General features: G+C 35.0%; 1 pseudogene; it reads right to left on the bottom strand.

Moving 5' to 3' along the window:
• Positions 1-26327, bottom strand: part of LOC136025538 (octopamine receptor beta-3R-like) — a 51851-nt pseudogene extending 25524 nt beyond the window's left edge.
• Between the last annotated feature and the right edge of the window lie 833 nt (positions 26328-27160).

The following is a 27160-nucleotide window of genomic DNA, read 5'->3' as shown; positions in this document are numbered from 1 at the left end:
GTCGATTAGCAATCACCATCAACAAAGCTCAAGGGCAATCATTAGAATCATGAGGTATAGATCTGAATACGGATTGTTTTCCCATGGACCATTATATGTTGCATGTTCAAGAGTCGGTATACCTGACAATCTATTTATATGCACAGACAATGGGACAGCAAAGAATGTTGTATATTCGCAAGTTTTACGTAGTTAAAAACATATATATATATATATATACTAGCTGTTGGGGTGGCGCTTCGCGCCACCCCAACACCTAGTTGGTGGGGGCGCTTCGCGCCCCCCCCAAGCCCCCCCGCGCGCGTAAGTCGTTACGCGCCATAATAGTTACGCGCCATTGTAGTTGTGTCCCTATGTCCCACCTGTGAATATAGATAGATATATATATATGGTTTTAACTACGTAAAACTTGCGAATATACAACATTCTTTGCTGTCCCATTGTCTTTGCATATAAATAGATTGTCAGGTTTACCGACTCTTGAACATGCAACATATAATGGTCCATGGGAAAACAATCTGTATTCAGATCTATACCTCATGATTCTAATGATTGCCCTTGAGCTTTGTTGATGGTGATTGCTAATCGACCATTCCCTGTCCCGGTGTCCCGGTCGTCATTTACATCCCCCTGTTTCCCCCGGTGTCCCCGTTGTAGTTGTGTCCCTGTGTCCCGGTCGTCATTTATATTCCCTGTGTCCCGGGTCCCGGTCGTCATTTGTATCCCGGTGTCCCGGTCTGTATATACATTCGTTTTTTAGTTTTGTTTTTCTCCTTTATTTTTTTCCTTTTTTTTTTCTTTTTTAGCTTATTTAGATTTTTAGATTTTTTAGTTTTTTTATTAGTTTTTAGTTTTTTTTTCTTTTTAGTTTTTTTGTCCCGGTCGTCATTTATATCCCCCTGTTTCCCCCGGTGTCCCCGTTGTAGTTGTGTCCCTGTGTCCCGGTCGTCATTTATATTCCCTGTGTCCCGGTCGTCATTTGTATCCCGGTGTACCGGAGTTGTGTCCCTGTGTCCCGGTCGTCATTTATATTCCCTGTGTCCCGGGTCCCGGTCGTCATTTGTATCCCGGTGTCCCGGTCTGTATATACATTCGTTTTTTAGTTTTGTTTTTCTCCTTTATTTTTTTCCTTTTTTTTTCTTTTTTAGCTTATTTAGATTTTTAGATTTTTTAGTTTTTTTATTAGTTTTTAGTTTTTTTTTCTTTTTAGTTTTTTTGTCCCGGTCGTCATTTATATCCCCCTGTTTCCCCCGGGTCGTCATTTATACTCCCTGTGTCCCGGTGCTTTGTTGATTGCTAATCGAACATTCCTTTTGTCCTGGTCGCTTTCTCTTTGAGTGTCGTCATTTATTTTTTTCTTTTTTAGTTCTTTTAGTTTTTACCTTTTTTAGTTTTTTTTAGTTTTTAGTTTTTTTAGTTTTTTACCTTTTTTTAGTTTTTTTAGTTTTTTTAGTTTTTTTTAGTTTTTTAGCTTTTTTATTTTTTTTATTAGTTTTTAGTTTTTTTGTAGTTTTTGCCTTTTTTTTAGTTTTTTTAGTTTTTTAGCTTTTTTATTAGTTTTTAGTTTTTTTTGTAGTTTTTGCCTTTTTTTAGTTTTTTTAGTTTTTTAGCTTTTTTATTTTTTTTATTAGTTTTTAGTTTTTTTTGTAGTTTTTGCCTTTTTTTTCTCTTTGAGTGTCGTCATTTATTAGTTTTTTCCTTTTTTTTTTTAGTTTTTTATTGGTTTTTACCTTTATTTTAGCTTATTTTTCAGTTTTTTCCTTTTTTTTAGTTTTTTTTATTTTTTATTTTTTTTAGTTTTTTACCTTTTTTTAGTTTTTTTAGTTTTTTAGCTTTTTTACTTTTTTTATTAGTTTTTAGTTTTTTTTGTAGTTTTTGCCTTTTTTTAGTTTTTTCAGTTTTTTTTTTTAGTTTTTTATTGGTTTTTACCTTTATAGTTTTTTTAGTTTTTTAGCTTTTTTATTTTTTTTATTAGTTTTTAGTTTTTTTTGTAGTTTTTGCCTTTTTTTAGTTTTTTCAGTTTTGACGTCACCTGATCCAGTTTTTTCAGGTGACGTCACCTGACACATCCATCCATCCATCCACAGACAACTTATTTTTATATATATAGATATATATATATATATATATATATATATATATATATATCTATCTATCTATATTCACAGGTGGGACATAGGGACATAACTACAATGGCGCGTAACTAATATGGCGCGTAACGACTTACGCGCGCGGGGGGGCTTGGGGGGGGCGCGAAGCGCCCCCACCAACTAGGTGTTGGGGTGGCGCGAAGCGCCACCCCAACAGCTAGTATATATATATATATATATATATATATATATATATATATATATATATATATATATATATATATATATATATATATATCTATATATATATATATATATATATATATATATATATATATATATATATATATATATATATATATATATGTATATATATATATATATATATCTATATATATAAAAATAAGTTGTCTGTCTGTCTGTCTGTGGATCAGGTGACGTCATGTTTCTGTGTTGACTGACGTCATGAAATTAGTTGTCGTCATTTTTGCTTTGACGGTGACGTCATTAACGGTATTTGAACGCAAAACCGCGCAGTTAGATGAAAATCCACCTGGACAGCGAGAGTCAAAACATATCAAAACTGAAAATGATAGCGATGATGATTGGGTTTGGGATTTTGACTTGGATAAGGTCATCAATGCCTACCAGATTTAAGTTAAAAAAAACAAAGGTTCGTCGATATGTACTTCATAGTGACGCTGAAAAATAAAGAAGAAAAAGAAAACTGAAAAAAGAAAAAAGGTAAAAAACTAAAAAAAAACTAAAAAGAAAAAACACTCAAAGAGAAATTACAGACCGGGACACAAATGACGACCGAGACAGAGGGAATATAAGTGACGACCGGGAACCTCAAAGAGAAATTACAAACTGGGACACCCGGACACAAATCACGACCGGGACACAGGGAATATAAATGACGACCGGGACACAGGGACACAACACCGGGACACAGGGAATATAAATGACGACCGGGACACTCAAAGAGAAATTACAAACTGGGACACCGGGACACAAATGACGACCGGGACACAGGGAATATAAATGACGACCGGGACACAGGGACAAATCATTAGAATAATGAGGTATAGATCTGAATACGGATTGTTTTTCCCACGGACAATTATATGTTGCAAGTTCAAGAGTCAGTAAACCTGACAATCTATTTATATGCACAGACAATGGGACAGCGAAGAATGTTGTATATTCGCATGTTTTACGTAGTTAAAAACATATATTTATATCTATCTCTATTCACAGGTGGGACACAGGGACACAACTACAATGGCGCGTGACTAATATGGCGCGTAACGACTTACGCACGCGAGGGGGCTTGGGGGGGCGCGAAGCGCCCCACCAACTAGGTGTTGGGGTGGCGCGAAGCGCCACCCCAACAGCTAGTATATATATATATATATATATATATATATATATATATATATATATGTATATATATATATATATATATATGTATATATATATATATATATATATATATATATACATATATATGTATATATATATATATATATATATATATATATATATATATATATATATATATATATATATATATATATATATATATATATATATATATATATATATATATATATATATATATATATATATATATATATATATTATATATATATATATATATATATATATATATATTCACAGGTGGGACACAGGGACACAACTACAATGGCGCGTAACTAATATGGCGCGTAAAAACTTACGCGCGCGGGGGGCTTGGGGGGGGGAAGCGCCCCGACCAACTAGGTTTTGGGGTGGCGCGAAGCGTCAACCTAACAGCTAGTATATATATATATATATATATATATATATATATATATATAATTATATATATATATATATATATATATATATATATATATATATATACATATATATATATATATATATATATATATATATATATATATATATATATATATATATATATATATATATATATATATATATATATATATATATATATATATATATATATATATATATATATATATATATATATATATATATATATATATATACTAGCTGTTGGGGTGGCGCTTCGCGCCCCCCTAACACCTAGTTGGTGGGGGCGCTTCGCGCCCCCCCCAAGCCCCCCCGCGCGCGTAAGTCGTTACGCGCCATATTAGTTACGCGCCATTGTAGTTATTGTAGTTGTGTCCCTATGTCCCACCTGTGAATATAGATAGATATATATATATATATATATATTATATATATATATATATATATATATATGTTTTTAACTACGTAAAACTTGCGAATATACAACATTCTTTGCTGTCCCATTGTCTGTGCATATAAATAGATTGTCAGGTTTACCGACTCTTGAACATGCAACATATAATGGTCCATGGGAAAACAATCCGTATTCAGATCTATACCTCATGATTCTAATGATTGCCCTTGAGCTTTGTTGATTGTGATTGCTAATCGACGATTCCCTGTGTCGCCGTGGTCATTTATATATCCCCGTGTTCCCCCCGGTGTCCCGGTCATCATTTATATCCCATGTGTTCCGGTCGTCATTTATGTCCCGGTGTCCCAGTCTGTGAATTCTCTTTGAGGGTCCCGGGCGTCATTGATATTCCTTGTGTCCCTGTGTCCCGGTCGTCATTCGTGTCCCGGTGTCCCAGTCTGTATATACATTCGTTTTTGAATTGGTCTTTTTTTTAGGTTTTAGTTTTCTGCCTTTTTTTTAGTTTTTTTTAGTTATACCTCATGATTCTAATGATTGCCCTTGAGCTTTGTTGATGGTGATTGCTAATCGAACATTCTCTGTGTCCCCATCGTCATTTATATATCCCCCTGTGCCCCCCGGCGTCCCCGTTGTAGTTGTGTCCCTGTGTCCCGGTCGTCATTTATATTCCCTGTGTCCCGGTCGTCATTTGTATTCCGGTGTCCCAGTCTGTATATACATTCGTTTTTGAAATGGTAAATGATGAAATTTTTGTATTTTTCCCCTTTTTTTCTTTTTAGTTTTTTTTTGGTTTTTACATTTTTTTAGTTTTTTTAGTTTTTTTTCTTTTTTTCTTTTTAGTTTTTTTTTTTAGTTTTGTTTTTCTCATTTATTTTTCTTTTTGTTTCCTTTTTTTAGTTTTTTAACATGACGTCAGTCGACACAGAAACATGACGTCACCTGACACACAGACAGACAGACAACTTATTTTTATATATTTATATATACATATATATATATATATATATATATATATATATATATATATATATATATATATATATATATATATATATATATATATATATATATATATATATATATATATATATATATATTAGCTGGCTTCGCCGCCGGGCCCCAGCTTGGCACGCGGCAGGCCTCTATAGACGGATTCTCATTGTCCCTTGTGTCCCAGCGGCTTTGCTGCCGGTCCCCGTGGGTCCCAGCATGGCACGCAGTATCCGTTCAGAATTTTAAATAAGAGCTCTGAGACACGAGGTCCTTCTAAATATAAAATTTTCTTAAGATCTGATCACCCGTTACAGTGTTAAAAATACCACATTTTTTCTAGTTTAATGTTTCTGATTAAATACCTTACCCCCCCCCCCCCCTGTTTTTTCTCGATTATTAGACAGCGTAAACTTGAGTGATTGGCGTATATTACACAAGTAGTGAAATTCTTTCCCAGTACCGAAAATAAAATAAAAATTAAACTCAAATCAAACTCTCAAATTTGGAACACCTTATTTTCCAGGAGGGTTATTTTTGGTGGGGGGAAGGGGTAAATACAAAGGGATATATTTCAGGGGAGTATTTTCCGGTGGTTATTTTTGGCAGAGGAGGGAAATTTTCCACAGGGTAAGGGGTATGATACATGGGGAGTGTGGTTTCCGAGGGGATATTTTCCAGGGCGTTTTTTCCACGGGAGGAACTTTCAGGGGGGATATTTTCCCGAGATTATTTTCTGAGGGGAGAGAAATGCTGGCTCCCATTGAAAAGTGGTGTGAGGGCAGTCAGTCGCCATTCCATTTACCTTTTAGCTACCCTCACTCCAAAGATACTTGATCAAAACTTTGGAATTGCCAGTTTGAACTAGTCGAAAAATCAAATAACTATGCCTCCAGCGATGACTTATCCCGCAGCCCCCTGGGTAATTTTAGTAAGCTGTATAAATTGCCCATTGCTTATATTCAAGCCTGGTTATTGGCAAAAGGGGGCATGTTTGAACTTGAGTCTTCAAAAAGGCCAAAAATCTTAAGTTAAAATTCTTTTAAAACGTTAAGGGCGGTGTAAAACCAAACCTATATGAATATATATATATATATATATATATATATATATATATATATATATATATATATATATATATATATATATATACAGGAGAGTTTTCAAAAGGACACATCAACAATATCTAAGGTCCGGCTAAGAGTTTTAAGTTGAAACTTTAAAGGTATTTTAAGAGGATGTTGAAAAAGGAATAAAGTTCAGCCCCTACCTCCTAATTGTACTTTTAGGTGCTCCCCTAAACACTGATGGAGATATTAAAAAGCTATTTTATTTGAATTTTTATTTGATTTTATTCGCATTCTAATAGTTATGCCTCTGGGAATGAAAAGTCTCCGTAATTCTCGAAGCAAGGAATATAAATTGTCCAATTTTTTATTTGCCACATTCTAGATTTATCCCCAACGAAGGGGGAATGTTTGATCCTGGGTGCGTACGAAAAGGCTGAGGGTATTGAGAAAAATTTTGAGAAATGTTGTGAGTTATGCTGAGCTAGATGAAAAAAACAACAACATCCAAGTTATCAAAAAGGCGTATCTGCAATATCTTAGGGACGGGTAAGGGAATGAAGTTGAAACTTTCAGGGCTACTACTGTTACTATTGCGACTGTAAATGAAACTGATTGTGATCTCACCTGTGACCACTTCCAACTGCGATAACTTGTAACTCTGACTGTGAATGCTTGCAACTCCTACTGCATCTATTTGTGACTACTTTCAAGGACTGTTGGAAAGGAGGGGGGGGGGGAGATTTTCTGTTGAAAGAATATTACATTTTTATGTTTTGATACCCTGATGAAACTTTGATATTGAGAGAAACTTTGATGTTGAAATACAGATGTTGAAAAGCATTCGTTTCCACTGTTGACAAACGAACAAAAACTAATGAAAAAAAAAAATCGGCTGTATTTTAAGGTTAAAATAGCCATTACTTTTCTTTGAAAAACTTCTTTCTCGAATTTTTTTTTTTAAATTAATCAAATACCACAAACGAACCAAAACCGTGAAGTTTGCTTAATTTGCTATATTTTTAGATGTATAAATTAGTTTTTAAGATATAAAAATAATTGTCTCAAGAGAGAAGGAATGGGATTTCCAGTTAGCCTAAAAAAAAAAAACAGGGAATTTTTGCTAGTGCCAAAGAAGTGACAAAACCAAACTTTACTGACAAGTCTCTTATCAAAGGTTTGACTAATGTGCACCTTAGAATATTAAAAACACATGCCATAAAATTATCGTTGCAAAAAGGTGTTCAAAAGATTTAAAGGATAGTAAATAAAGCTTGTTTATAAAGTGACATTATTGTCCAACAAAATGTGCTTTCAGACGGTAACTTGTCACATTAATTCGGTCGTATGCATTTGATGTCTGGTGCGTTTACATTTAAATAATAGGAAAAAGTGACGGAGTAACGGCTGAAGGAAAACCATTTGGACAAAAGTGCAGTAATGGCCCAGGATTGGCCGTTTTGAAAATGTTAATTGGGTGGCGGTCTATTAGCTCATAAAATTGATGTTAAAATGAAAAGAAAATATTTTCGTTTAAAAGAAAAAAGAATTTCTATGCCACTGGCCTCCCCTATGGAAAATTCTTAGCTCTGGGTATTTGTCAAAGACAAACACTGAAATAGTAAAATTAATAAAAGGGAAAAACTTTATTGAATATTTACTGAGACTGAAGCTTTTTTTAATATCCTTTTGTATTTAGCACTAATAATTTAATTAACCTTAGGGCTAAAGAGCATTGTCCCATTTTTCACTAAATACTATAAAACAATTAGTTTAACAAATATATTCGGAGATAAACAAAAAATACTTTTTTCATATAATTATTCCGACTGAATTTTTTTTCAATTTCCAGTTAAATGAGTTAATTGTAATTTACTTAGTTTTGGAGCAGTAGAGCTTTACCCAGTCTTCACTAAATGACAATAAACAATTAGGTTAACAAATATATTTGGAAATAAAACAAAACAAATTTCAATCGTATAATTATTCCGGCTTGAAGCTTTTTTATTTATTTCCGGTTAAATGAACTAATGGTAATTTAATTAGTTTTGGAGCTGTAGAGCTTGTAGAGAAGGAGTTGTCATAAAACTTCAAAAAGAGCTCATTCAACTGAAAATTTAAAGGACTAGTACTATTTTTATTAGTAGAAAGGGAATAGAGGGCAACAATCCCCTGACCCCGCCCATCAATTCCCAAAACACATCTAATCAAAATTTTGAGATAGCCATTTTCAGTGTAGTTGAGAGGTCAAGAACAGGTCTTTGAGGATGACAGGTCATCCATCTCCCAAAGTCCTCAGGGCAAGAGTTGTAAGTCAGTCCCTGGGGGCATATAAGAATTTATAGAGAGAGCAATAGTATAAAATTTGAAGGATTCAAATAATAAGAATGATAAGGATAGGATTCAAAGTGATAAGAGGGCAGATACCCTCCTCACGCCTCGTATTTTCCCGAAATGTATCTGGTAAAAATTTTGAGATGGTCATTTATTGTCGTGGAAACTCTGGAAAAGGTTCATTTGATTGGAAATCGAAAGTGCTAGTGCCTTTTTAAAAGTAAAAAATGACTGGAGGGCAGCAAGCCCCCACCCCCATGCCCATAAATTGACAAAACAAATCTAATCAAAATTTTCAAATGGCCATTTTATTCAGCGCAGTTAAAATTGCCGTATGAACTCTGGAGGGGGCTCACTGAATTGGAAATCAGATGTTTAAGTTTGCTTTTTGTAAGTCAAAGCGATCGGGGGCAGCTAGCCCCCCCCCCCTCTACTTCGTATTTTTCACAAATGCACCGGGTAGCCATTTGTTCAAATATAGTTAAAAGATCAAATAATAAGGGCTTTGGGGTTGACAGAATCTCCAAGAGTCCCAGTGTAAGGGTTAGGAGTTATGCCCCAGGGGTATATAAGGTTTTATGGAACAGATGATCGAGTGAACGTTAGATGGGACTCATTTGATTGGAAAGGCATAGTTCTAATTCCCTTTTAAGAGTTATATATGATGCAGAGCAGCTAGTCCCTCCCCCTCCCTTATTCTCGTTTATTATTACTTTAGACATTGTTTCAAATTACCTTAACTGCTCGGATTGATCTTGTCACATTTGTTGGTCTAGGTTGTTCATTTGTCCTCTAAGCATTATGAACCTGCTTAAAGCACCTTTTTTAAATAGACTCACTATACTTGGTATGTTATACCTAGTTATGTTCTTCGTGTTATGTTGCATGCGTCATAGATTAAAAAAAACTATACAATCACTACTTCGGGAAGGCGGAAATGACGTAATTTATTGTCTTGTAACTATGACGTCAATCATATGGTTTTTTTTCTAAAGTTAAAGCTCCACAGGAGTTTTACCAAACTCTCAGGATGACAATTTTTCAAGAAATTTTGAAAATTTGCGATTCTCGCAGTTATTTGTAATTCTTGCTCCCGCTTGTCTTTCATTCGTATCTTTCTTCTATTCGGATATTTCTTTGTTCTTCACTTTCAATTTTGACTTATTGTAATTGTCGGTTTCGAAAGTAATAAAATTGTATATTTCTTTATTCTTCATTGTCTATTTTATTCCTTTTTCTCCTAGGCATTACTAAATTTCTTAAAACACCATTCGTAAATAGACACATTACATTTGGTATTTTATGTTTAGCTATTTTTGTCTAGTAGTATTGCATGGATCATGACATGAAAAACGATATAACCAATACTGAGGAAAATATGACGTTTCGTAAAACACGAAATTAGGACTGAAAACGAATAAAATTCTTTGTATCTGATGGGTACTGCTCTTCTCAACTTCTCAATTCTTTAATTTAAAGTTTTATTGGGGTTTAAATGTACTTCTGATTCCAATTCTGCGGCTCTTGGGTTTGAGAAGTTGTTCGTAAGGAACTGGGGCTAAAGTAAAACTTCAGCGCAAAGAGTGTAGGGCTAAGGAGTGGGCATCTCTTGTAATATGAAGAATAATTTCTGTCAATTTTTAAGTTTTAATTTTATTCTTTACTTTCGTTCGGGAAATTTCTGTTTTTTATTTAAACCAAGTAGATGCTTATGCTACACCCTTACAAAATGTCTTGGTAGCTGCCCAAATGGTAGCTGCTTTCGACAATACCCTATAATATCATTGATTAATTGATTAATATCATAATGGTCGTAAAGCCATAGAAAGTGAATATGAGAATTTTTTCTTAAAAGGTGAAACTATATCAGTGAATAATGAATTTGTTTATCTTGGGGTAAAGTTTACTAGTAATGGGAAATTCAGTGGGCATCTGGATCTAGCGAATGCAAGGGGGAGGTATATTAGCAGGTGAAATAGCGAGGAGTAGTCTTAGACGGGTGAGAGACATTAGAGTACATAAGAGGATTTGGACAAGTAAGATAGTGCCGGCGATGCATTATGGAGCAGAAATCTGGGGCTATCGGAAAGGTCCAAAACTTAAGGTGGTTATGATGAGATATTATAAGAGGATGTTTGGACTATTTGATTCGTATAGTAATTTGGTAATCCAGGGGGATTTAGGGCTAGTGTCGCTGCGATCTATGAGGCTAGTGAGCATGGTGAGATATTGGGTTAGGATACTGGGTATGCAGAGATTTACGGTAGCAAAGGCAGCATACTTAGAGGCGTTGAGACAGAATAGTAAAACAGGGTGTCCGGCGGAGATTAAGGATGTCTTAGATAAGTGTGGATTAGGGGAATAGTGGAATGAAGGAAAGGGGATCATGGGTATGGAGGAAATAGTAATAAGGGATATACAAGAGAGGTTGAAGAACTAAGAAATACAGATATGGTGGGCAAGTCTGGATCGTTCAGGGTCGCTAAAATTGTATAGACAGATAAAGGGTAGTTGGGGGGAGGAGGTATTTTGGAAGGCTGGGTTAAGTAGAGAGGATTTGAAGGCTTATTTGGATTGGAGGGGAAAAGGATTTTTGATTGAGGAGAAAAGAAAGTATCAAGGGAGAAAAGGGGAGAAGGTAAAATCTATTGCTTGTCCTATGTGATGATCTCAGGATGAAAGGTTAATACATTTTTTTTGTGAATGTCTCGAATTGAATGAGTGGAGGCGAGAGATGTATGGTAAAGAAAAATTGAATGAGATATGGATGGTAGATAGAATGAAAGAGACAAATTTCCTGAGTATTAAAAGGATAGCAAGATTTGTAAGGATTGCAGTGGCACATCGGGAGCGTTTTCTTTAAATAGTGTTAATTTAATTTAGTTAATTTGTTGTTTGTTTTTTGTTATGTAAATTTCCTATGACCCACGGGCTTTTTCTGGAATAAATTATTAAATTTTTAAATATTAAATTAAATTAAATTATGTCAATTATTGAATTTCCTTCAAAAATTTTCTTGTTTTGTTTTCATAATTTTATAATCAGGTGATAGACTGTTACTAGTCCCAGCAGTCCTTAATCTTTACCTTTTCATGTTAAATCGCCAGAGACTTGACCCCTACAAGTATTTTATTCTCATTGAATGTAATGACAGATGCCCCATCACAGTATAGTACGTTCAGCTAGAGATACAAAACTTTTGACTTGAAAAAAGAAAAGATGTAGAAGCTAACAGAATTCTAGCCCATAAGGTCCACATATTAATCGATATCCACGCGAGTCATCGAAAGGCTAAGGTGTTTAGGACCAAGCTGTAAATACGAAACGTGCAAAGTTTCTTCCGTTCAAGTCATTCCTAATGAGGAAAACTACGGCAGAAGAGGCCCTTCCCTCTAAAAATACTATTATTGGAGGCTCAATTAATTAAACAAAAATAATGATAAATTCTCATCAATTGACATTCATATTTCTTTTAAATCCTACCTTCTAGGTTGTAATGTCACAGAGACCCTTTTAACAAGAGAGCAGATAAAGATACTTTTAGGCATGACAATTTTCGATAAATTTCAATTGTTTCCTCTTGTTTTTACGTGTTTGTTTACAGTAGGTTGTGAGTTATTTTGCTCTTCCGAAGAAAATGAGGTAAATTGGATGGAGTAATTGCTCTCGAGATGGCCATTTATGGTGATTTTCCTAGTCAAAAAATTGTATTTTGAAACAGGAAACTAACTTATTAATGTGTTTTTGTCGGGAATTTCGTCTTAAAAAGTACAAGATAAAAAACAATAGGACAAAGTCTTATAAAAAGAAAAAGATGCTGCATTTTATGCAATTCCAGGAAATGAAACCATAACTATCATAGCAAGAAATATTCTAAACTGTAAAAATCACGTTTTATTTGTCAAGTTACATCGTAGTCCTCAAAGCCAATTTATTAATTCTATTTCCATAATTTATAAGACAGCAAAACAAATAGGAAGAATTATATTGAGATGTAAAATCACTTATTGTTTGGCAGGTTTTATCGTTGTCCTCGTCAAAGCCAATGTACCAATTTAATTTTCAAGGTTTTATAAGACACAAGGGTGTATCCAGGATTTTTATGGGAGGACGGGAGGGGGAGGTTAATTTTTCGGGGAGCAATTTTTTGGGGGAGGGGGATGTTTTACACACAAAACCCTAAAAAAAACATCAAAATTCGTTATACAGATTTTTGTTCCGTATTTACGAGCGAGACCAAAGTTTCGAGAGGGAAATTAAAAACCCGGTATCCCCCTCCCCCTGGGTATGGACTTGAAAAACAGCCAAATAAATGAAGGTAGTTGTATTGGAAAGTGTTGAGACTTTCTTGCATTAACAGTCGTAGCAATAGGTTGTGAGTTATTTTGTTTTTTCGTTAGTAGCTGATAACACTGTAGACCAATTTGTTACGTAAAACGTAAATTTTTGAAGGATAATTTAAGCCACAACTGAAAAATCAATAACACACCTATAACTGAATGTTCTGAAATTTTGAGAAAAAAAATCCCATCCCATTGTTCGAAGAGTTTACAAACTCTAGACTTCTCCCCGACGATATTGTAACAAAACTGCGAAGAAAATATATACGCTAAAATTCTATTGATAAGCCCTTTGTAAAGAACAAGTAATCTCTTATTGATAAAGGATGGAACATCACACATATCCTGATTTACTAATTAAGTTTCATTTTGGAACAAAGCCACATTCGCGTCGACAATAACTAGCAATAGTGAACCAGGAAAAGATATGAATGTGATTGAATGTTATTTGAATCCCTCGCTCTTTACGCCAAAGTTTTTAATTGTTTTAAAAAGTAGAATTGTGGCAAAGAGTCAAACTTCAGCGTAAAGAGCGAGGGATTGCGGAGGGGACAACCCATTTCATATACGGAGTAATTTCTGTTCGTTTTAAGTTTTAATGTCGCTCCTTACTTTCAGCTAAAAAAATTAGTGTTTTTTATTTAATTTCTGAACGTTTTTGAATTAATGCATGTTTGGTTTTGGCTCTCCGCACATAAATTATTAAAATGAAACTTGTATATTAATTCTTTTTTGGCTAAATGGCTTTCTCTTAGTTTTGATCAGACGATTTTGAGAAATAAGGGGTGGAGAAGGAGGCCTAGTTGCCCTCCATTTTTTCGGTTACTTAAAAAGGCAACTAGAACTTTTAGTTTTTAATGAACGTTTTTATTAGTAAAAAATACACGTAACTTAAGAATTAACTTACGTAACAAACTTTCATATCCTTATATTTTTATTATGTATACGAGGGGGTTTGTACCCTCGTTAATACCTCGCTCTTTACACTAAATCGTAAGTTTTGTCCCAATTCTTTAAGAATGACCCCTGAATCAGAAAGGCCGTAGAATAAATAGTTGAAATTACTAAAAATACTTTAGCATAAAGAGTAAGGTATTTATCTCCTCCTAAATACCTCGCTCTTTATGCTAAAGTATTTTTAGAACCCCTCATATGCGTAATTATCTCTGTTCGTTTTAAGTTTCAATGCTACTTCTTCCTTTCATTTGAAAAAGTGTTTTCATGTTTATTTTTCATTGTTTTCTTATAGTAATGCTGGAGAACCCTGCGCCCTTTTCATTGAATTTCTCTTCCCCCATGACAGAATCCTCCAAGGAAAGATCCTCCAACATAGCCCCCTCGCCTCAGCCCCACCCCCAAACAAAATAAAATCCCCCTGAAAACGTCTGTACACTTCCCAATAACCATTACTATATGTAAACACTGGTCAAAGTTTGTAACTTGCAGCCCCTCCCCCAGGGATTGTGGGGGAGTAAGTCATCCCCAAAGACATAGTTATTAAGGTTTTCGACTATGCTGAACAAAATGGCTATCTCAAAATTTTGATCCGTTGACCTTGGAAAAAAATGAGCGTGGGAGGGGGCCTAGATGCCTCCCAATTTTTTTCGTCACTTAAAAAGGGCACTAGAACTTTTCATTTCCGTTAGAATGAACCCTTTTGCGACATTCTAGGACCACTTGGTCGATACGATGACCCCTGGGGAAAAGAAAAAAACAAAAAACAAACAAATAAACACGCACCCGTGATTTGTCTTCTGGCAAAAAATACAAAATTCCACATTTTTGTAGATAGGAGCTTGAAACTTCTATAGTAGGGTTCTCTGATACGCTGAATCTGATGGTGTCATTTTCGTTAAGATCCTACGACTTTTAGGGGGTGTTTCTTACTATTTTCTTAAATAAGGCAAATTTTCTCAGGCTCGTAACTTTTGATGGGTAAGACTAAACTTGATGAAACTTATATATTTAAAATCAGCATTAAAATGCGATTCTTTTGATGTAGCTATTGATATCAAAATTCAATTTTTTAGAGTTTTGGTTACTATTGAGCCGGGTCGCTCCTTACTACAGTTCGTTACCACGAACTGTTTGATTTAAAGATTGATTTTTGCCACCACTTTCAATTTTTGAATTAGTCCTTTGTGCAAACTTAAACCGACCAATATTTTCAGAAGCAAACTTAGCTGCTCTTTTTGAACAAACAAAGCAAAACGAATCTTTTAAAATGCCTCACCAGAATCTTGGTGAAAATAAGCATAAATGATTGGATTTAAAGCTGAATTAAAATATTCTATCCAAAACAGAACATCTGTTAAAATATCAGGACTGCGACATTTGCTCCCACAAAGAGAGAGAGAGTAAGATACCACGTAAAAAATGGAAACCCGCACTGAATAAATGCTCCCATAATTATACCAAGGGTCTTTGCAGCCTTGTGCTCCCTTTTAAACTTTAAAACTCGTTTGTCTTTCAATGGTGGTAGCCCTAATTCGGGGGCGTAAGTAATGGAGCGTACAGGCCTAGAGTAGTTTCTCCGCAACTGATTGTCTGGATCGGTATCATCTGGAATGTTGTGCTTTTTATGGAACTTGGTATTAACCAAGTGACATACAGCAATCGCAAATTCTGTCGGTCTGTCCGTCTGTCGGTCTGTCTGTCGTTCTGTCTGTTGGTCCTGGTTTTGCTACTTTAGGCATTTCCAGGTAAGCTAGGACGATGAAAATTGGCAGGCGTATCAGGGATCAGACTAGATTAAATTTGAAATAGTCGTTTTCCCGATTTGACCATCTGAGGGGAGTGGAGGGCCCGTTAATTCGGAAAAGTAGAAAAAAATGAAGCATTTTTAACTTGCGAACGGTTGATCAGATCTTAATGAAATTTGATGTTTGGAAGGACATCTAGTCTCAGAGCTGTCATTTTAAATTCCGACTGAATCTGGTGACATTGAGGAGGCGGGAGTTGGGAGGGGGAAACCTAAAATTTTGGAAAACACTTAGAGGGGAGGAATCGGGATGAAACTTGGTGGGAAAAATAAGCACAAGCTCTATATACATAATTGACATAACTGGAATGGATGCGTTCTCTTTGGGGTAGTCGGGGGGTGGGGTGGGGGTTAATTCTGTGAAATTAGAAAAAATTAGGTATTTTTAACTTACGAACGGGTGATTGGATCAGAATAAAATTTGGTATTTAGAAGGATATCGTTTCTCAAAGCTCTTAATTTAAATTCCGACTGGATCTGGTGACATTGGAGGGAGTTTGGGGGAGGGGGCAACCCAAAATCATGGAAAACGCTTAGATTGGAGATATCGGGATGAAACTTGGTGGGAAGAATATGCAGAAGTCTTAGATACGTGATTTACATAATTGGAACGGATCCGCTCTATTGGGGGGGGGGGGGTTAATTCTGAAAAATTAGGAAAATGACGTATTTTTAACTTACGAAGGAGTGATCGGATCTTCATGAAACTTCATATTTAGAAGGACCATTTAACTCATATCTCTTATTTTAAATCTTAACCAGATCCAGCGTCATTGGGGGGGGGGCAATTTGGGGGACTAGAAATCTTAGAACATAAATAAAGCGGAGAGATCAGGATGAAACTGGATGGGAAGAATAAAAACCTGTATAAGATACGTGACTGACATAACCGGACCGGATCTACTCTCTTTGGTGGAGTTGGGGGGGGAGTAATTTGGAAAAATGAGGTATTTGTTACTTACGAAAGGGTTACCAGATCCTAATGAAATTTGATATTTAGAAGGATCTTATACTTTAAAGCACTAATTTTAAATTCTGACCAAATCCTTTGACATTGGGGGAATGGAGGGGGAAACAGAAATTCTTGGAAAACGTGAAAATTAGGGTATCTTTATCTTACGACTAGGTGATCGGATCTTAATTAAATTTCATATTTAGAAGGAATTCATGTCTAAGAGCTCTTATTTCAAATTCCGACCAGATCTTTTGAGATTGGGGGGAGTTGGAGGGGGTAATCTTGGAAAAAACTTGGAGGGGAGGAATCGGGAGGAAGTTTGGTGGATAGAATAAGCAAATGTCCTTGATACGTGATTGAAGTAATCGTGCTGGATTCGCTCTCTTTGGGGGAGTTGGGGGAGGCGTTCAGTGATTTGGCGAATTTGGTGCTTCTGGACGTGCTAGTACGATAAAAATTGGTAGGCGTGTCAGTGACCTGCACAAACTGACTTGATAAAGTCGTTTTCCCAGATTCAACCATCTGGGGGACAAAAGGGAGAGATAAAATTAGAAAAATGAGGTATTTATAAGTTACGAGTGGGTGATCGGATCTTAATTATTGATAGAGCGTCTAAATCCATATTGTTTATCCAGTGTTAGCATTTCATTAGAACTATTTAACAAAAAGCGTTGTTGCTGCGTTGCCATGTTGTAAATTCTATAGTAAGTAAATAACATAATGGAGCAAGAAATCCAAAAACTCATTCTTGAGCTTATAATGGCGTAAACTTTATTTACAACAAATTCACATTCTTCAGGAACAAAAATGGGAAGAAAACTAATTACACCCGGCCATAAACAGCAATAAATTATCATAATTGCAATTGTTTTCTGTATTATATTTTGTGGATACAATAGAGGTTCACTGATAGCATAGTATCTGTCAACAATGATACAATAGAAATGAGGAATGGAAGCCGTGGAAAAATAAACATCAAAACTATTCCAGGCATCACAAATTCTATACCCGAGCAACCATTTTCAATATAGAGCCACGCTGGCATTAAAAGCCATTGCCACAAAAGTAACTATAAAATCTGCAAATGCCAATGAAACTAGCAGGAAATTAGTTATATTCTTTTATTTCCGGAATCTGACAACGCTGATGATCACAAGGAGATTGCGAAATTTACTTGCTAATATGATTGTTCCCATTATGATTTCTCTCACGGCCACAATGCTTCTGTCTACCAAATGCTCGCTTGATGATCTTCCATCAAGTGTGATGATATCACAGCAGGGCTCAGAACTTCCTAGACCCAGATTTGGCGTGGACGAATTTTCCATGTCACTGCTTTGTCGAACCCTGAAAAAAGTAACTTTATTTATCTAATTCATAACGATTCAGTTAGCATCTTTTACTATGGAAAGTCTAGAAAACGCAAAAAAATAAACTAAAATATATTGACACATCTTATTTAAGAGTTCTATTCCAATTAAAGGATATTTTCATTTGGATTCATTTGTTGTGCCATTATTTTATTAAAATCAATATTAATTAAAGACGAGAAGACGAAGGTATTTCTAAAAAAATTATTCTTATAATAAGATTGTAACTTGTTTCATCTTGAAATCAAGGGTTGCATTAGGCCATTGTTACATTGTTTTATTTCTTTTTGTAAGTTAAAACACGTTTTTTGTTTAATGATGATCAATGAGGATTTCTAATAAAATTGAAATCTAGTAACAACTCATTGTCATGTTACAACATAATCTTAATATGTATCTGCGTTAACGTGTAGTTACATATTAATTAACATATGTTTGTCTCGACAACCTTTTTTGTAAGTTGTAGACTAAGTGGAATGCTAAGCATCTTTAAGTCATCCAAATGTCATGGAAAACAAAGAGCAAATGAGTATTTATCTTTACAGAGTCGTTGAATCCAATTCATAGCTCTTACGACGTACGCTTGTATTTTTTTGAGGATCTGATATTTTTTTAAGATAAGGGGGAGCACACAAATACAATACGTAATATGCAAGTCTGGTAAATAAATGCAATATTGAAATAAGTTCTTTAGATTTTAGTGGGAATTGGCTAAAAGGCCTCAATACCTATGTTCAATCACTGCTCCGAAGCGTATTTTTTGTTTATGTAGCATTAAGCTATTTAATATCTTACGGAAAATAAGTTTAAATCACTGGAGAAAAACTTAAATCACAGGAAAAAATATAACTATTTTTGATTGACTACGCAATACTCTATATTTAAAATCAGTGTTTAGATGCAGATGTTCCTCCATTCTTTCTGCTTTATTTAAACCTGGCCATTTTGAAGTTTTTAAACTTTACACGGTATTAGCAAAAATGTTGCTGTTATATGTAGCTAATTACGAGGCAAGAAGAAGGCAATTGTCCCCTAAGACTTTTACCCCCTAGATTTTTAACCTTGTTTTTTTGAGTTTTTTATTTTTCAATGTATTATTATCGCTCAAAAAATCACAAAACTTCGAGAAATAGACACTCCCCCTAGGTTTTTGTCGAATTCTACGATTTCTTTTGAGCTGTCTCGTCGACAAATTAATGTTATTGAATTAACTACTACGTAGCAATTTCTTACTTTATTCACGACTAAGAACATCGGGTCAGTCTTTTTTTTTTCAGAAAATTCAGATTTTTCATTGATAATACAATGGAAATTCCTAAGCACTGGTATCTTTAATCTGAGACAAGTCTTGTACCATAGATTTCAAAATTTTTAATAGGTCTCATTAAATATAGTATATAAGTAAATAAGTCACTATAAAATTCGATTCAAGTTTTAAAAATGTGGGTATTTAGTTCTTTGACACGAAGCAGCTCTGAGGACTTAATTGCTTTAAATTTGTTTGGCTTGTCTTCCTTTGGAGAGAACGAAATACGATAAAATTAAGAAAAATAAATTAGACTTTCTTTTCGTGGAATAGACTTGCCTAAGTTTTCCAGTGTCCGAGGACAATTTGACTTTTATTCTCATGAATTATTATGTCAAATGTCATCTAAAGGGAGCCTCAAAAAATGATATGGACAGGATAAGCGTTCCTCATTGCCTCCTGGCTACACAACTGGAGAAAGAGGCTTGGGAGTTAGAGGTTTAACCTCTGCGAGAAACCTGGGATTGCGAAATAAAACCATGAAAACCATTTTCACTTTAAATACCTAGTTCTATAAATTGGGCAAACATGGCTAAAAATAAAGCATAATCTTGACAGAGGCGTCCGTTTTGATAACGAAAAATAGGTCGGCTTCATAACTCGTTTTTGCTCCCTGTTTGTTTTTTCTGGTGCCATTATGGAAGTTTTTACCACGTCAGAACGTCAATAAATTTGGTCTGTTTTTTTCAAATTTTTTAAACAATTTTTCTGTGTTCCTCTTTGGTCTCGCAACAGCTATATCTTCACGCGTTGCTGCGTTTTTTAGATATGTGGTATTAGGAAGCAAATTCAGACAGCGATCTGAATCGGCCGAACATTTTCTGTTGTGTTTTATTAATCGTTTGTGAGTCATTGTTAGCGCATGTTTTAGTGTTTACGTTTAGTGTTTAGTGTTTGATAATTGTTTTATTATGTATGTTTCTTTCTCCATATTCATCTCAGTATACTTTTTCATGTATAGAGGGTTTAAATAAATTATTATTATTGTTGTGCTGTCTTTTCTTTTCAGGGAGAGTTTCACACGCCATTCAAAGCTTGGCATGAAGAAATTGCAAACACAACTAGGTAGAGAATAACAATTATGAATAAAATAATACATTTCAGGCCATCTTGCTGAGGGTAAGATTTGGATTTTTACTGTTTTTAATATCAGGGAACCCTACTGTGGAGATTTCAAGCTCCTATCTACAAAATGTGAAATTTTGTATTTTTTGCCAGAATAAAGATCACAGACGTGTGTTTATTTATTTGTTTCTTTTCTCCCAGAGGTGAACGTGTCAAACCAATGGTCCAAGGAAATTACGAGAGGACTCTTTCGAACACAAATGAAAAGTTTTAGTTATAGTCAGTTTATTCAGTATATTTGAAAGGTCCAGTATCTATGCCTGAAAAGTAACAAATAAGAGCTCCAGTAGGGATTGTCCTTTTATTCGATAGTGAAAACATATACAAAAGTTCTAGATATTTCAATCACATAGTCAGTTATCATATTCAGTAGGGAAACAGAAGTATTAAAATTAAAACAAACTACGTTTAAACAAAACAAAATAATAGCATTCAAGTAACAGTAAGTTTCTTGTTCAGTGGGTTCATTATAACTGCGTTAATTTAAAGTATTGAGTTCTCTAATACTGCGTAAACTTTCTTTGAAAAATGTGACGAACCTCTGCGTTTGGGAACACAAATAGGGGTTTACAATTGGAGCCACTAACCCTGCAAGGAGTGATTACGCACATATAGGGGTTCTTACGTCATGCCAAAGCGGACCTGTAACAGTATAGTACACCTGTATTTTATGTATTAGGATTTGTTTACTTATGCTTGTTACATAAGAGTCAGTGTTTACTCCTAGCTGTTGTGTAATAGGGAATGCTTACTAGAAGATGGAGGTGTTAACTGCGTAGTACGGAATGTTTTCTAAGCGATGCATGTGTTACTTACGTAATAGGGAGTGTTGTTCTTTGATTGTTACGTTATAGAGAATATTTACTTGTGTTAAAGTGACGCAATTTCACGTGACTTGCTAGACTAGAGGACCCCCGTGGGGAATCCTGCTTTTGACTGAGGGAGACAAATAAGTGGCCTTTACGTAATGTTGGCATCCACGTGGTTGTTATGTCATGACCGTGAGATGTTACATAATGATAGCGCATATGTGAGGTGTTACGCAGTGATAGGATCCACATGGGTGTTACGTAATGCTGGTGCCCACGTGATGTGTTACATAATAGCAGCGCACATGGGGGTCTTACGTAATGGGTGTTACATAATACTTTAAGAGATTTTGACTTCCAGATTTCATTTTTTTTCTTTTTCTTCTTTTTTCAATGTGTTTTTCGTTTTTCTCAGGGAAACTTTACAATATAACAATTTTCATCCACATCAGGATTCGAAAAAAAATTATTTAGTGACCGGAGTGCTAGACAGCTGAACTATGACGGTCTTTCTAATATTATTATTCTAGTAATTCTTTCTACATTATAACCTATTGTACCCAAGGAGAATCCCCTGTCCAGCTTACTAGAATGACTAAAGGGATTGCGTGTTTTCCTATATCTGTAATGTGACATACAAGAGAGAAAATCAATTGCTAGAAATTAGTTACGTTTGAAGTGCACCAGCTTGTTAAGTAGTGCTTTAGAGGGTGTTCTCGGGTAATATTGGGGGTTTTTCCTTAGCGCATAGACGAAATGAAAGAAAAAGTAGTTAAACCTCAGGAAACGGTAAAACAAACTCGTAAAAACTTATAAAGGATAAAATATTAGTAGAAGGAACCTTGAATTAAAAAAGGTACGAAACATAAGAACCAATTCCAGGGGGAATGCTGATATTAGAGGTAAATTTATGCCAAATTAAAAGATATATCTGAGAGGTTTTAATGAAAATCCCACGTTTCAGTGAGCAAAGACTATGCAAATTCATGCCCCGTAACAATATGTTGTTGGTCCACCCTAAAAAGCAGATTCAGGGAGGAAGGCGGTTATTAGAGGCGAATTTAAACATAGGGTGCCATATGCTAGTTATTGAGTGCCCCAGACTGCGAATTGCCACGGAACATAGCAAATCAACAATGAAATTGCAAGTTTTAACTGTTCAAACAAAAAATTCAAACAAAAAAATTATATTTTTGGGGAAAATTTTGAAAAGCTCTAAGGTATGATAATGTGCGCCAGAAATATGATAATGTGAGTCATAGTGTGGAAGAGTAACATAAATTGACATGGTGTGTCAAGTTGAGGGTGGATTGTAAAAACAAATGAGTTAATAGATTCAAAGCAAGGATTTAATGGATTTAACAAGAAATTATCTGGTAAAAGTCAGAAGAATGCCGAGAGGTGCCAGAAGATGCCAGTGGACCATTCATAGTGCGGCAGGGTGGCGTGAATTGTCACGGTGTATCTCGCTTAGGATGACTTGTGGAAGCACCAACCAATGCATTTTAAGCGTTATTTTTAACAATGAAAAACTTTAAAATGCCTTACTAAGAAATTACTAAGAAATTACTAAGGGTGCCAGAGGGCCAGTCATAGTGCGGCATAGTGGCGTGAATTGTCATAATGTGTCTCGTTTAAGACGGTTTGAAAAACAAGAACCAATGGATTTAAAGCATTATTTTTAACATGAAAAACCTGAAAATACCTCAGGAATAATTAGATGTGCCAGATGGTGCCGTGTGTCACCCATAGTGTGGCATAGTTGCGTGAATTGACCAGATGTATCACGTTGAAAGTGGCTTGCAAAAACACGATCTAATGGATTTAAAGCATACTTTTATCAAGAAAATAGCTAAAAAGTGCCTTAGGGATGATGAGGGGTGCCCAAAGGTGTCGTTTGCCATCCATAGTTTGCCACGATGAATGAATTACGACGGGGGTATCACGTTGGGAGTTGACTCCTGGAACACAAATCAATGGATATAAAGCATATTTTTATCATGCAAATATCTGATGAATGCCTTTGGAATTATGAAGGGTGTCAAGGGTTGTCGTGTGCCATCCATAGGTTGCCAGGGTGATGTGATTTGCTTGGAATAACATTTTCGATTGCTTAAAGTTAAACTGGAAGGTGTTAAAAGAATTTTTTGGTGAATGGGGGTGTAAATCTAAAACCCAGTCAAAGAAACGGGGCATTTTCATTAAAACCTCTTGGAAATATTTCTTAATATGGCTTAAGTTTACCTCTAATAATATTCCCCTTGGAATTGCTTTCTAGAGTGGGCTAGTCACATATTGACACAATAGCGTGAATATGCATAGTCTTTGCACAAAGAAACCTGCGTTTTCATTAAAACCCTCAGAAATAGCCGAATGCAGAAACACGTCTCATTTTTCTTGCCGGTGGGTCTAATAGAGCAATAGAAAAAATGTATTTTCATTAAAAACTCTCAGAAATACCTCTTAATATGGCTTAGATAACCAACCTCCTCCCTGGCATTGATTGTTAGGGTGGAAAAGCTAAGGACTTTGCTCAAAGCAACGTGGTATTATAATTAAAAACTTTAAGAAATAACCGAATGCAAAATGTGTCTCTTTCTCTTGCAGGTGCGTTTAATGGAACAATGGAGAAGATGCACTTTCATTAAGGCATCTTAGAAATATCTCTTTATATGGCCTAGATTTACCTTTAATAGCAGCTCTCCCGCCAGGAATTACTTGCTAAGGTGGGCCAGCCACATTTTGTCACGGTGGCTTGAATATGCATAGTATTGGCTCGAAGGAACGTGGTATTTTTATTAAAATCTCTCAGAAAATAGCCTAATCCGAAAATATGTCTCTTTTTGCTTGTAGGTGCGTCTAAAGGAGTAATATAAACGATTCATTTTTATTAAGGCATCTGAGAAAGATCTCTTGATATAATTTAAATTTACCTCTAATAATACCCCCCTGAAATTACTTTCTAGAGTGGGACAGCCACATATTGTCACAATGGCGTGAAAACGCATAGTCTTGGCTCAAAGAAACGTTGTGTTTTCATTAAACACTCTCGAAAATAAATGACTGAAAAAATGACTCTTTTTCTTGCTGGTGCGTCTAATAGAGCAATTTTGACGATACATTGCATTACAACCTCTCAGACATATCTCTTAACATGGTTTAAATTTACCTCTAATAGCAACCCTTCCTCTTGAAATTGCTTGCTAGGGCGGGCCAGCCACATATTGTTCAGGTGGATTGAATATGCATAGACTTGGCTCAAAGAAACGTGTTTTTTGCTCTTGAGCCGGGTCGCTCCTTACTACAGTTTGTTACCACAAACTCTTTGATACTAGAAAACACGGCCGCTAGGGATTTTGAGGCGGTTATGTAGCTACACTAGATTCTGACTGAGTTTCAAGTTTTTCGAACATTAAGCCTTTCTCCGAGTTGTTTCGGATTGATTTCTTATTGATTGTAGTAGTTTTGGATTGATTTTTGGAGCTCGTCTTAGGACATAAACCATTCTAGAGTATAAAAGTTTTACTGTGCTTTTACTTTGTCTCAATATAAACCTCTTTTCCCAATTTATTGTTATTTTTCGATTGATCAAACTCAGATTTTGGGAGCTTGTCTTAAGACATAAACTCTTCTAGAGTTGTAGAGTTTGTCCTTATTTTCACTTTGTCTTTAGAAACTGAGAACTATGTCCCGGCCTAGAGAAGACATGGGGGTTCTGAATTCTACTCATGTTAGATTCTGCTTGTTTTAATTTTGAATCGGTTATTTATAGCAATTTCTGTTCGGTTCGGGTTTTGTTTATATTTCGATGCTTGTTTGTGGTAGTTCTACGGTTGGTGTATTTTTTTTATTCTATATTTAGCTCAGGTTTGGTTTATTAGAATTCTTTAATTTTCTTTGATAAACTTTTTTTGTGGAAAAGACGTAAAATTAATCATTTATACATAAAAGCAATAATTGAAAAACCCTAAATTGACAAAAAAGAGTAAACTTTAAATTACTAGAATTAAGAAAACCAAAAAAAAAAATGAAGCACTTTATTCATTAAAAAACAGAAAAAAAATATAGAATAAATACAAAATAAAGTAAACACTAATCTCTTAATCCTTTAAAAAAAAAAAAAAATGATATACTCGTTTCTTTAAAATGACCATTTTAGACCCCTTTGTCGTTTAGTCGAAACCCGGAGCCCACCCAGAGAGTTTGGGCGCAAGCTGGACTCCCCCTGTTGCGGTCGCCTGCTGGTCGAACACCCATTCAGACCAAGCAGGACCTCACCGCATGGTGGCTGATGGCAGGGGGCAGTGAGGGCAACTACTAATATCATAGGATTAGCTGAAAATATCCGGGCACTGGAAAGCATTGCTTCTTGTTTTGCATAAAGTCAAAAATGTAATCTTTGCAGAAAAAAAGAAAGATGTTTACTCCAAGCAGGAAAATGGGGTCTTAGGTTAGAAAAGTTAGAAAAGAACTTGTTCTGAAATGATATAGTAAAGCCTTTTGAAAACCATTGCTTGGTATTTCGGGTAGTTACAGCATACCGGAAAACCTAAAGTACCCCAGTTTGCGATTTAAAAGCCAAAAATGTTCATTGAAAATACGAAAACTGCACTCTACTAGAAAATGTAAAATGCCATTTCCCGAATAAAAAAAAGGCTTGGGATTGAACTTCTAACATAAGTGGATTATCTAATACATATATGTATATGTCTAATACGTATAATATATATATCTATATGTTGAAGATTCCGAACTGTCCTAGTTGTATCCTTACTCTAGGTTTATCGAAAGTTTAAGACAAATGAAGAAAATTTGAGAATATTAAAATAACATCTCTTTTCGAATATATTTTGAAATGCTTACGTGTCAGAAAACAGACTTTGGAGAAAGAAGGAAAAATTATCGTCTAGCCTTAGATACATGGAAAAAACTACGCTTAGCAAGAAAAATGCGACAGTAAAGCTACACTATATCACGAAATCTTAAGGACCTCTAAAATGCAAAGAAATGTTCATATATTGCAAAATGTGAAACCCCGTTTCCCATATAAGAAAAAGACTTGAGGCTGAACTTCTGACATAAGTGGACTATATAGTGCTAGCACCAAATCTACGTCATGAGTTGCGTAATGGTAACAAAAAAAAGTGAAAACACGGTCAAACTCTAAAACCCTAGAAGGGTTTATGTCCTGAAACAAACTACCAAAGTTTAAGACTGATCAATCCAACAGTAAAAAAGAAATCGAGGAAAGGCTTAGTATATGAAAAAATTGAAACTTGGTCCAAATCTCAACTCTAGAGAGGGTCAGCATCCTAAAACAAAGTAGCAAAATCTGGGTTTGATCAGTCCAAAATATTGGGAAATCGGAAAAACCCGTTCGTTAATGAATTATGAAATTAAGGTTAAATTTTAAACTAGAGAAAGGGTCATCAACCTAAAATCTAAATAGCGAAATTTGAGTTTTATAAATCCAAAAACAATGAAATTTGAAAAAAGCTTATATCAAAGGAAAATAAAATCTTGATCAAACTCACAAGTCTAGAAAGGGTCAGAGGTCTAAGACATCGTGGCAGAATCTCAGTTTTATCAATATAAAAAAAAAAAAAATGAAAAACACCCGCTTAGCTTTATTCTTTGTGATTTATGCAAGGAGGCTCTTGGGTTTGATTGATTAAGACCTCTGGCAGGGAGGATTGGAAAATAAAAACTGTGTCGGTAAAAGAATAAAATATTAGTGTCTAAAAGCTGAAAATAAGTATAAAATCTACCTATGA

The sequence above is a fragment of the Artemia franciscana genome, chromosome 3 (genome assembly GCF_032884065.1).
Source record: "Artemia franciscana chromosome 3, ASM3288406v1, whole genome shotgun sequence".
Taxonomy (NCBI): domain Eukaryota; kingdom Metazoa; phylum Arthropoda; class Branchiopoda; order Anostraca; family Artemiidae; genus Artemia; species Artemia franciscana.
Note: the sequence above shows the minus strand (reverse complement) of the source record. Positions and strands in the feature narration are given on the sequence as shown.